This window comes from Bos javanicus, chromosome 16 (assembly GCF_032452875.1).
Source record: "Bos javanicus breed banteng chromosome 16, ARS-OSU_banteng_1.0, whole genome shotgun sequence".
Classification (NCBI taxonomy): Eukaryota; Metazoa; Chordata; class Mammalia; order Artiodactyla; family Bovidae; genus Bos; species Bos javanicus.
In genome coordinates, this window is record NC_083883.1 from 81,510,196 (window position 1) to 81,521,912 (window position 11,717).

The following is an 11,717-nucleotide window of genomic DNA, read 5'->3' on the forward strand; positions in this document are numbered from 1 at the left end:
CACAAGTCATACGATGAGGTCAGAACACATGTGTCTTAAGAGGGAAGAGAAGGAGCACCGAGGTGTGCGGAAGGCAGAGGATAGAAAGATTCAGATGCATCAGGGCTGTGGGAGGGGGCTGGATGGGAGGAGGCGGGAGCTGGCTTGGGAGCTGTCACCCACAGGGTGGGCTGGCCGTGGCCCCTGAGGATTTGGAGGCCACGGGGACCCCTCTGGCAGCGATAGGGTGTGTTGGGGCGTGAGTTGCCAAATGAACCTGGTGATGACTTTGAGAGGTGACTCTGGCTACGGTGAGCAGAGATGGAGGGTGGGGGCAGGAGGGAATTCGCTCCCCAGGAGGAGGGGATGGGCCCCAGGGTGGGATGTACCCGGAAATGGGAGGGTTCAGGCCTGTCCTCTGGGGAGAGAGTACAAGCTGTGTAGTTTGTGTGTGTGTGTGTGTGTGTGTTGGTCACTCAATCATGTCTGACTCTTTGCAGCCACATGGACTGCAGTCCACCTGGCTCCTCTGCCCTTGGGGTTCTCCAGGCAAGAATTCTGGAGTGGGTTGCCATGCCCTTCTTCAGAGAATCTTCCCGATTCAGGGATCGAACCCAGGTCTCCTGCTCTGCAGGCAGATTCTTCATTGTCTGAGCTGCCAGGGAAGCCCCATGGAGTCAACGGCTGCAGTCAGGTCACCGCATCCTGATTGTACGATGTGACCACGACCGGCGTCTGTCCCCTGGGAGACAGGGGCTCTTGACAATACACACGTGGCAGGGTTGTTGGGCAGATTTGATGAGATGATGTTGGTGAGACATTGGACCCAGCACCTGGCTCACACCAGGAGCCCCGAATATCCCCCTGCCCTTTAACTGCCTGCAGTTTGAAGCACGGATATGATGAGAGGTCATGTGCATGTATGGAGAGCCTTCTTTCCAGGACTTCCCTGCAGGAGCTGCGTCCAGCCCGCAGAGGCTGGGCCAAGCCGCCCTCCCCTGCCAGGGAGGAGGCAGCAGTCACTGCAGCCAGAGGGCTGGGCAGAGATGGGAGGACAGGGCTCCGGCCCCGGGGCTGCAGGGGGGTCCCTCCCTGGGGTGCCTGGAGGAGGGTCTCTGTGAGTGCTGACCCTGGTCCCCCACATTTGGGGCGTCCCCCCGGCTTGGGGTGGCACGTGTGCTTGCTGGCGGCTGCGGCTGCCCCTCCCTGGTTACAGACGTGGCCTGCGGCAGCCGGAATGCCCGCCGGCCCGCACCTGCCGCCCGGGTCAGCTGCTCTTCTCCTGGGAGGGCAGGCCAGCGTCTTCCTCTGCAGGCGAGAAGGCATGGCGTCTGCCTGTCCGGCATGTGGAGGCTGCCTGGAGGGGACTGGGCCTGCATCTGGCACAGACTGAGCCTGCGTCCAGCCCTGCAGCTGTCCCATGGGGGCTTCTGGTTCTCTGCGCACTCCCACCCCGGTGTGGGGAGGCCAGGGGTCATCCCGGAGGCAGGGGCAGGCTGGAGCAGCAGTGTGGGGTGGAGCAGAGGCCACCGGAGCCGGGAGAGAGCGGGCCGTGGGGTGGGTTGGGGGGTGAGTCTGCAAACAAGGGATGAGCTGGCTGCGTGGCTCGTCTGCAGAGACCTCTGCGGGGGGTGCCAGGCGGAGGGCCCCCTTTCCAGCTGAGGGGGCGGGGTGGAGCTCGGTGGCTTCCTGAGACTCCTTGGAGAGCTGGGCACCCACCCAGCCAGGAACTCGAGGTCCCTGGGAAAACCTCAACAGGACGTTCTCTCTCTCCTCCTCTCTCTCTCTCTTTCTCACACACACACACACATGCACGGTATTGCATGTGTCAATCCACGTGAAAATGTCCTAGAAGAGAACTGGGCGGTGAATCAGCCGGGCCGCAGTCTGGATCACACACCCACCCCACCCACCAGGGAGGGGAGCCTCGAGCTGGCGAGGTCCCCACAGGAAGCTCCCCGTCAACCCCAACCCGCTGGGACCCACAGCCAGGGAGGCGGTGGCCCCAGCCGGCTGTGGGACACTGCTGACCCCTGCCGGCCGCCGGACCCGAGTGTGGGCCCGGCCAGGCGTTTAGGAGGGGTGGGAAGAGACAGCCCGGCTCAGGACCCGCTGGGTTCCTCGAATGAGGCCAAGGACGAATCAGAATAAAACCCAGACTGAGCTTCTGGGAGGAGGGCTGCTGGCGTGTCCTCCAGCCTCCATGGCCTGGTCAGCTCCCAGCTGCCCAAGAAACCATCAGCAACACTCCACCAGCCAAGTTCAGCTACTTAACCGGAAAGAAAAGGAAAAATTGAACTTTGAGAAAGAGTCTCTGCAGGTCTGCTGCGTCCCTTGGACCTGGGCTGACATGGGGTGATTAAGGCTGTGCTCTCCTCTTCCATGAGAGGGTTTCATGTTACATTTTGGAAAACCACTACCAAGAAAGCTGACATCTGGAGAATCTGCCTGTGGTTAGATGTTTAAAAATCATTTTGTGTACCCTAGGGATGCAATTTCCAGGATCTTTACTGGAATGTTCCCAGGGATCAAAGAAGCACCAGACTCCAATAGTTCCAACAGAGTTATGGTGGAAGGCACCGGGAGAAGTGAGGTCACGCCTCCTTGACTCCCTTCTTCTACCCCGCCCCCACCCTCGCTCAGATCAGACCTCCCTCCGCTGCACAGCTAGCCTCCTCAGGGTGCACACTCCCCCAGCCACTGCCATCACCAGCGGGTGTGCTCTGCACGTGCCACTGAGCCGCCCCTGCGAAGCGATCGTGGCCTCCTGGGAGCTGAGTCTTGTGTATGCTGCCCAGCTCTCATTCTGCTTGACTGCTATTGCATCTGACGTCTTAACACCACGGGCCATTTATTTATTTACAATTTTATATGAAATATTTTAGACATGCTAAAGGTATGGAAAATAACACAGCAAGCATACCTGTTGCATTCATCAGAGTTCTGCACACAAACGGAACCGACAGGATATCCATTCACTCATTATTCATTTACCAATTGCAAAGAGCCAGCTCAGGCAGTTATGACAGCTGACTCGTAAAAGGGGGCTGGCGGCCTGCAGACCTAGGGCAACCAATGGTTTACTTCCAGTCTGAGTCTCAAGGCCTGAGAACCAGGCAAGCTTCTGGTGTAGTTCTAGTTGGAAGGCCACCAGGCTTGATGACCCTGGAGAAGCTGATGTCCCAGTTTGAAGGCAGTGAAACAAGAGGGAGGCTCTCTTATGCAAGGGAGGGTCAGCCAGAGGCCGAGAGGAACAACCCCATGTCCAAGGAGTGGCGGCTGCGCGAAGGCAGGAGGGCCGAGAGGAGCTACTCCACGTTCAAGGTCAGGAGGGGTGGCCCTGAGAAGATACCCCTCATCCAAGGGAGGGAGCAGCAGCTGTGCTTTGCTGGAGCAGCCGTGAAGAGATATCCCACGTCCAAGGTAAGAGAAACCCAAGTGAGATGGTAGGTATGAGAGGGCATCAGAGGGCAGACACACTGAAACCAGAATCACAGAAAACTAGCCAATCTGATCACAGAGACCACAGTCTTGTCTAACTCAATGAAACTCAGCCATGCCGTGTGGGGCCACCCAAGACACACAGGTCATGGTGGAGAGGTCTGACAGAATGTGGTCCACTGAAGAAGGGAATGGCAAACCACTTCAGTATTCTTGCCTTGAGAACCCCATGAACAGTATGAAAAGGCAAAATGATAGGATACTGAAAGAGGGACTCCCCAGGTCAGTAGGTGCCCAATATGCTACTGGAGATCAGTGGAGAAATAACTCCAGAAAGAATGACGAGATGGAGCGAAAGCAAAAACAATACCCAGTTGTGGATGTGACTGGTGATAGAAGCAAGGTCCTATGCTGTAAAGAGCAATATTGCATAGGAACCTGGAATGTCAGGTCCATGAATCAAGGCAAATTGGAAGTGGTCAAACAAGGGATGGCAAGAGTGAATGTCGACATTCTAGGAATCAGTGAACTGAAATGGACTGGAATGGGTGAATTTAGCCCAGATGACCATTATATCTACTACTGTAGGCAGGAATCCCTCAGAAGAAATGGAGTAGCCATTGTAGTCAACAAAAGAGTCCGAAATGCAGTACTTGGATGCAACCTCAAAAACGACAGAATGATCTCTGTTCGTTTCCAAGGCAAACCATTCAGTATCATGGTGATCCAAGCCTATGTCCCAACCAGTAACGCTGAAGAAGCTGAAGTTGAATGGTTCTATGAAGACCTACAAAGACCTTTTAGAACTAACACCCAAAAAAGATGTCCTTTTCATTATAGGGGACTGGAATGCAAAAGTAGGAAGTTAAGAAACACCTGGAGTAACAGGCAAATTTGACCTTGGAATACAGAATAAAGCAGGGCAAAGACTAATAGAGTTTTGCCAAGAGAACACACTGGTCATAGCAAACACCTTCTTCCAACAACACAAGAGAAGATTCTATACATGGACATCACCAGATGGCCAACACCGAAATCAGATTGATTATATTCTTTGCAGCCAAAGATGGAGAAGCTCTATACAGTCAGCAAAAACAAGACCAGGAGCTGACTGTGGCTCAGACCATGAACTCCTTATTGCCAAATTGAGACTTAAATTGAAGAAAATAGGGAAAACCACTAGACCATTCAGGTATGACCTAAATCAAATCCCTTATGATTATACAGTGGAAGTGAGAAATAGATTTAAAGGGCTAGATCTGATAGACAGAGTGCCTGATGAACTATGGACGGAGGTTCATGACATTGTACAGGAGACAGGGATCAAGACCATCCCCATGGAAAAGAAATGCAAAAAAGCAAAATGGCTGTCTGAGGAGGACTTACAAATAGCTGTGAAAATAAGAGAAATGAAAAGCAATGGAGAATAGGAAAGATATTCCCATTTGAATGCAGATTTCCAAAGAATACCAAGGAGAGATAAGAAAGCCTTCCTCAGCGATCAATGGAAAGAAATAGAGGAAAACAACAGAATGGGAAAGACTAGAGATCTCAAATTAGAGATACCAAGGGAACATTTCATGCAAAGATGGGCTCGATAAAGGACAGAAATTGTATGGACCTAACAGAAGCAGAAGATACTAAGAAGAGGTGGCAAGAATACACAGAAGAACTGTACAAAAAAGATCTTCACGACCAAGATAATCATGATGGTGTGATCACTCACCTAGAGCCAGACATCCTGGAATGTGAAGTCAAATGGGCCTTAGAAAGCAGCACTACGAACAAAGCTAGTGGAGGTGATGGAATTCCAGTTGAGCTATTTCAAATCCTGAAAGATGATGCTGTGAAAGTGCTGCACTCAATATGTCAGCAAATTTGGAAAACATGTGGATCACAATAAACTGTGGAAAATTCTGAAAGAGATGGGAATACCAGACCACCTGACCTGCCTCTTGAGAAATCTGTATGCAGGTCAGGAAGAAACAGTTAGAACTGGACATGGAACAACAGACTGGTTCCAAATAGGAAAAGGAGTAGTCAAGGCTGTATATTGTCACCCTGCTTAATTTAACTTATATGCAGAGTACATCATGAGAAATGCTGGGCTGGAAGAAGCACAAGCTGGAATCAAGATTGCCAGGAAAAATATCAATAACCTCAGATATGCAGATGATACCACCCTTATGGCGGAAAGTGAAGAGGCACTAAAAAGCCTCTTGATGAAAGTGAAAGAGGAGAGTGAAAAAGTTGGCTTAAAGTTCAACATTCAGAAAACTAAGATCATGGCATCTGGTCCCATCATTTCATGGGAAATAGATGGGGAAACAGTGTCAGACTTTATTTTTCTGGGCTCCAAAATCACTGCAGATGGTGATTGTAGCCATGAAATTAAAAGACGCTTACTCCTTGCAAGGAAAGTTATGACTGACCTAGATAGCATATTAGAAAGCAGAGATATTATTTTGCCAACAAAGGTCTGTCTAGTCAAGGCTATGGTTTTTCCAGTGGTCATGTATGGATGTGAGAGTTGGACTGTGAAGAAAGCTGAGCACTGAAGATGATGCTTTTGAACTGTGGTGCTGGAGGACTCCTGCGAGTCCCTTGGACTGCAAGGAGATACAACCAGTCTCTCCTAAAGGAGACCAGTCCTGGGTGTTCATTGGAAGGACTGATGCTGAGGCTGAAACTCCAATACTTTGGCCACCTCATACGAAGAGTTGACTCATTGGAAAAGACCCTGATGCTGGGAGGGATTGGGGGCAGGAGGAGATGGGGACAACAGAGGATGAGATGGCTGGATGGCATCGCCAACTCAATGGACATGAGTTTGGGTGAACTCCGGGTGTTGGTGATGGACAGGGAGGCCTGGCATGCTGCCATTCATGGGGTTGCAAAGAGTTGGACACGACTGAGTGACTGAACTAAACTGAGCCTTGACTGAACGGAAGAGGCCCACCCACATCATGGAAGGCAATTTGGTTGACTCAGTCTACTAATCTAAATGTTAATCTCGTCGAAAAACACCCAGAGGGCCTTCCCCAGAGCAGACACAGTTCTGTCCCCAAAGAGGGAAGTGGTTCAGCGATTAAGTCTCCTTGCTTCCACTGCAGGTTGATCCTGGTTAGGGAGCCAAGCTGTTGCATGCTGGGAGGTATGGCCAAAAAGTAATGAGAATTATTGAAAACAGAAGCATCCAGAATAATTTTGGCCAAGTACCTGGGCCCAGTCACGGCAACACATAAGTTCTAATCACCACAACCGTAAGCACCATCCAGTGTAAGAAGCGAAGCAACTCAAGAACACAGTTTAAGCTCCCCCGGCTCTGCTGGTTTCTCTCTTCTCACTGCTGCTGCTAAGTCGCTCAGTCGTGTCCGACTCTGTGCGACCCCATAGACGGCAGCCCACCAGGCTCCCCCGTCCCTGGGATTCTCCAGGCAAGAACACTGGAGTGGGTTGAATTTCCTTCTCCAATTCTCTTCCCACAGAGGGCCGCTGGTCTGCACTGAGCCTTAACCCTTCCTGTGCCTGTCTTCACACTTTTACCACGGTACGTGCTATGCACGCATACACTATCGTAACTCTGGACAAGTCATGGATGTTTCCAGAAGTCCCCTGGCTCTCCTGGACTGACCAGATCAAGTGTGACTAGGAAACCAGCAGAGATTTTTATTATTTTTATTATTATTTTAATATTATTTAATATTATTATTTAACTAATAATATATTTTATTATTATTTAACTCTGTTCTTCCCTCCTTTTTTTCCTTTTTTTCTTTCCTTTATTCACTTAACTCTGATAGGATACTCACCCAGGCGTTGGGCACGCGGAATTTGACCAAGACACAATTCTGTCCCCAAAGAGGGCTGCTCCTGCTCTGTGTGACACCCGCAGGGGGCTTCTGAGTGATCGCAGTCTCACCTCTCTCCATGCGCCTGCTGCTTGCTTCCTGCTCTGAGCCAGCTGCTCACAGGGCCCCGGCCGGGCCGAGGCTCTGGCCCTTCTTGGCCACTGGCTGTGGTGACACCGCCCAGTTCTTCCCTCTGAGAGTCCATCTCGGTAGAAGCTCACCTGACAGGTCCCCCCAGAGACCACTGTTCCCTTGCCGTGGTGGACAGCTGGGCACGGTCACAGCCCCCCGGGGACCCCTGGGAGTGCAGCCTGCAATGGTCCTTTTTGGAGGCTCCTCTGCAGTGAAATGGTTTGGCCAGTCTTAGTGAGGATGGCTGAGTGGATACTTTTTTCTTTCTTTTTTAAGAGCTGTTTTTTTAAACAATTTTTATTTATCTACTTACGGATGCGCTGGGTCTTCGCTGCTGCTCTTTGAGGTGTGTCAGGTGTCTCGTGGAGCTGGCTTCCCTTGTGGAACCCGGCCTCCAGGAGCTTGGGCTTCAGCTTCCGTGGCTGCACAGGCTCTGAGCGCAGGCTCAGTCGTCACGGCACTCAGGCTTAGGGGCCCTGCAGCGTGTGGAATCTTCCCAGACCAGGGGTCGAACCCATGTCTCCAGCGTCGGCGGGCGGATTCTTAACCACTGAGCCACCAGGAAAATCCTCGGAGGATACCTCTAAACCCTCATGTTTCCTCTTAGCAACACCCCATGTATAAAAGCTGATTTCTTCCCCAGGAAATATGTCCCTGAAGGCAGTTACTGAAGGGACCCACCTGGAGTAACCTACCTGCCTCTGGAAATGGTCTTTTCCCAAAAGAGCTGCAACAGTATTTCTCTGCCCCCCACACGCTCTTCTAGAACCTCCCCATGTGCACAGAAAGAGGGTGCGGTCTGTGTCCACTTCCCCTGAAGCTGGCTCAGGCTCCATGACCCCAGCAGAGCTCAGGGAGGTCCTGCTCTGCACCTCCTGAGGCTGGTTTGCAAAAGACCAGGCACTCCCTCCTGGCACGCTTGCCCTCGCAGCCTAGCCCAGGGAGCTTGCTCGTGGGGTTCCCGCTAAGAGTCCCAGCCACCAGCCGCCACCAGCCCTGTGGGCAAGGAAGTCCTGGGATAACTCTGGCCGGCGGTCATCACTAGACAACTCTGGTCGTCTCCGTGACAACTGTCTTGCATCACTCCTGTGGTCTGAGCAGGAACTATCCTGCTGAACCCATAACCCCAGAAAAATGGAGTGAGAAACGTGGAGAGAAAGATGAGTGTCTGCTGTGGGTCTAAGCCACTGGGCTTGGGGCGGCTCCTTTTGCAGCCGTGGGTAGGCGGGAGTCCGTCGTTTCCACATGGCCCTGCGCGTCCCTCCTGAGACCCTGCTGTTCTGCCCTGCCTTGCACCCACCCGTCCGGGGAAGCCGGGCTTGGCACACCGCGGGCGCTGCTGGGAGGATGGGGCTCCTGGGCCTAACAAGCTTGCATTACTCCAAAGGCCTTCTCTCCCACCAAGGGCCCAGGGCTTTGGGTTTCTCTGCTAGGAACCCAGGGTGTCTCAAGTGAGAGTCGTAAGAATTTAAGTATCAAACGATCCCGGTGAAAAAAGGATGAAGGTCGCTGAGACCCCGAGGCCCCTGAGGGTGTGATTCACAAGCCCACCAGAAGGGGGCAGCCGTGCTCACAGTTCTTGTGCAAATGGAAACTTTTCGGTGCTGGACTTTCTAAAACATAAAATACCTCAATAGAAAAGAAGTAAAGCCGAGCACATCTCCAGGCAAGGCGCATGTGAGTTACAAAGGAGACGGAGCCTGCCTTTGCGGCTGTCCGACAGCCGAGTAAACGCTCTCTTTGGATCGTCTGATCGTTTCTTCCGCCTGAGCCTCACTGATCAACCCTGATGGATCAGAGGCCGTGGAGCTCTTGCCTAAAACCGCTCACCCCTCTGCTGGCTGGCCAGGCGACCAGAGATGCTTGGAGGGTCTTGGACAGGAGAACGGAAAAAAGTATTAGAGAGGGAACCAGAGGGGCTAGGAGCAGAGGAGGCAGGAGGGGGCCCTCCAGGCCTCACTGCTCCCCCGCTGTCGTCCGGCCCCCTCTCCTCTCTGTGCCCCCATTCACCGCCCACAGCGGCCGTGAGCCCCGCCCCTGGGTGAGCGCAGGAGGGGAAGTGGCCTCACGTGGCCTTCGGATGGGGGCGGGAAAGGAGAAGAGGTCACTTAAAAGTCATTCTTCGAGTTTCATAACATCCCCGAGCAGCAAACCGGGGCTTCTTGAGTCCCCTTCCAAGCTCCCTGGAATATTCGTGTGGTTCACGGTTTAAGGGGCTTGAAGAAGGAAACACATTTCCCCGTCAAAGCCCCTGTAGGGCCCTTGTTTCTCTCCAGGTGGATGTGCCCCCATCTTGCTTCCAAACATTTTCTGCTCCTGACATTTACACGTGAACTTTCCTGCCCTTTCTTTTGCGTTCTGGCCGTCAGGCTCATTTCTCTTGCAGATCCCACGGGCTCTGGGATTCGTCCTCAGGAAACATGAAGACAGCAACAGGTCAGGAATGTGGGCCCATCCGTCCGCCCGGTGCCACAGCCTCAGCACTGCAGAGCCGGGTCCAGGTGGATCCAGGGAGATCCCGGCAGATCCAGGCAGATTCAGGTGGATCTGGGGAGATCCAGGGCTGGGAAGGACCTTAGAGCCGCCCCTAAGCCCCACACAGGGCCCGTCACAGCCCAGGGTCCTCAGAGGCCCACAGGACATACTTTCCAAGAGACGATTTCTCTTATCATAAATCATTCTCAACAACATCTTTTAATTAAACACAGGTGTTTGTGAAAGAGAATGCAAATTTTAAACAATTTTTTACCGTAAAACTGAAGACCTCAGGGCCCTGGGGTGGCCGATCCCGCCCACGTTCTGGGCACTCAGGATGGGCACATCCCTCTGTGCTGGCAGGACCACCAGGTGGGAGCCTTTGATGGCTCAGAGCTGGTCCCAGCCTTCACCTCACACACGAGGAAAACCACGGCCTGGATCACAGCCACATGGTCAGTGAGCTGATCAATGCCCGCGGTCACTTACATGCCAAAGAGGGGGTGAATATCGTCCCACAACCTTCAGGCCCTGGGGAGCCCAGTGGGGGAGCCACTGGAAAGGGCCCGGAGTGCACTGGTGCAGTCAGTGGTGACATCAGTCACTCCCAGTTTTATTGGGTTGTGACTGACACACAGCTCAGGGTTAGGTTAAGGCGTGCAGCACCGCGGTCTGACACACACATCCTGAAATGACGATCACGATGGCTTGGTGAGCCTCCCTCACCTCATACAGATACTGCATTGAAGAAATGTAAAGAACATTTTCCTTGTGATGAGAACTCTTAGGGTTTACCTTAACGACTTTCGTATGCACCATGCAAGAGTGTTAATCGCTGTGCTGCACACCCATCCCTGACCTGTTATCTTATCACCGGAAGTTTGTACCATCTGATTGCCTTCATCCAATTCTCCCTGCCTCTTGTAAGCACAAATCTGGTCTCAGTTTTTTTAATTAATATTCATGTATTTATTTAGGCTGTGTCAGGTCTTCATTTATGGCAAACGAGATCTTTAGTTGCAACATGCTAACTCTTAGCTGCGGCATGTGGGGTCTAGTTCCCCAACCAAGGATTGAACCTAGGACCTCAGCAGTGAGGCCTAGGAGACCTGACCACTAGACCGCCAGGGAAGTCCCAATGTCATTATTTTAAATCCTTGATGACGGAGCTGAGACTCACAATACAGGTTCAGCCCAGGCTCCTTCGGAGCGTCAGAGCCCTGGTCATCCGCAGGCCTTGCTCTCTCAGGTCCCTCTTGGCCGTGAAGTGGCTGTGCCTGCCCTGGGCTTGTGGTCATCACATTCATCTGCGTCTGTCCTCCTCGACCCCTCGCTCCCCGTGTGCCCGGGCAGCTCCCGGCAGACGCTCGGCCCTGCGAGGATTCACTTTCTCACTGACCCTGTGGTCTCCCCCCAGAGAAGGGTTAAATGCGGTGGGTCACTGCCCAGCCTGGGGCCGTCCTGCTGCCTCAGCTCTCTGTGAACCAGCATCGCTCCCCGCTCTCAGCAGCCATCCCAGGGGCAGGACTCGGCACACATCACCCCCCATTTACGAGGCTCTGCAAGAGCCTGCAGGAGAATCCAGGTGTGCTGGCCTTTCCCCAGACCTGCCCTAAGGCAGCTTCCCAGCACAGGTTGACTGTCCTCACTGGGGAGGTCCTCCAGCAGCTTCCCCACCCAGGCAGGACAAACCCAGACCAAAGAAGGAAACGCCCTTCTGTAAAATCCTGCGAGACTCCAAAGCTGCGCTCCTCGGGATGGGGGAGCTGAAGGGAGGCAGGATGCTCCCGAGAGACAGGCGCGTCTGGGCAGCGGGCCCACAGGCTCTGATGCCTCTGC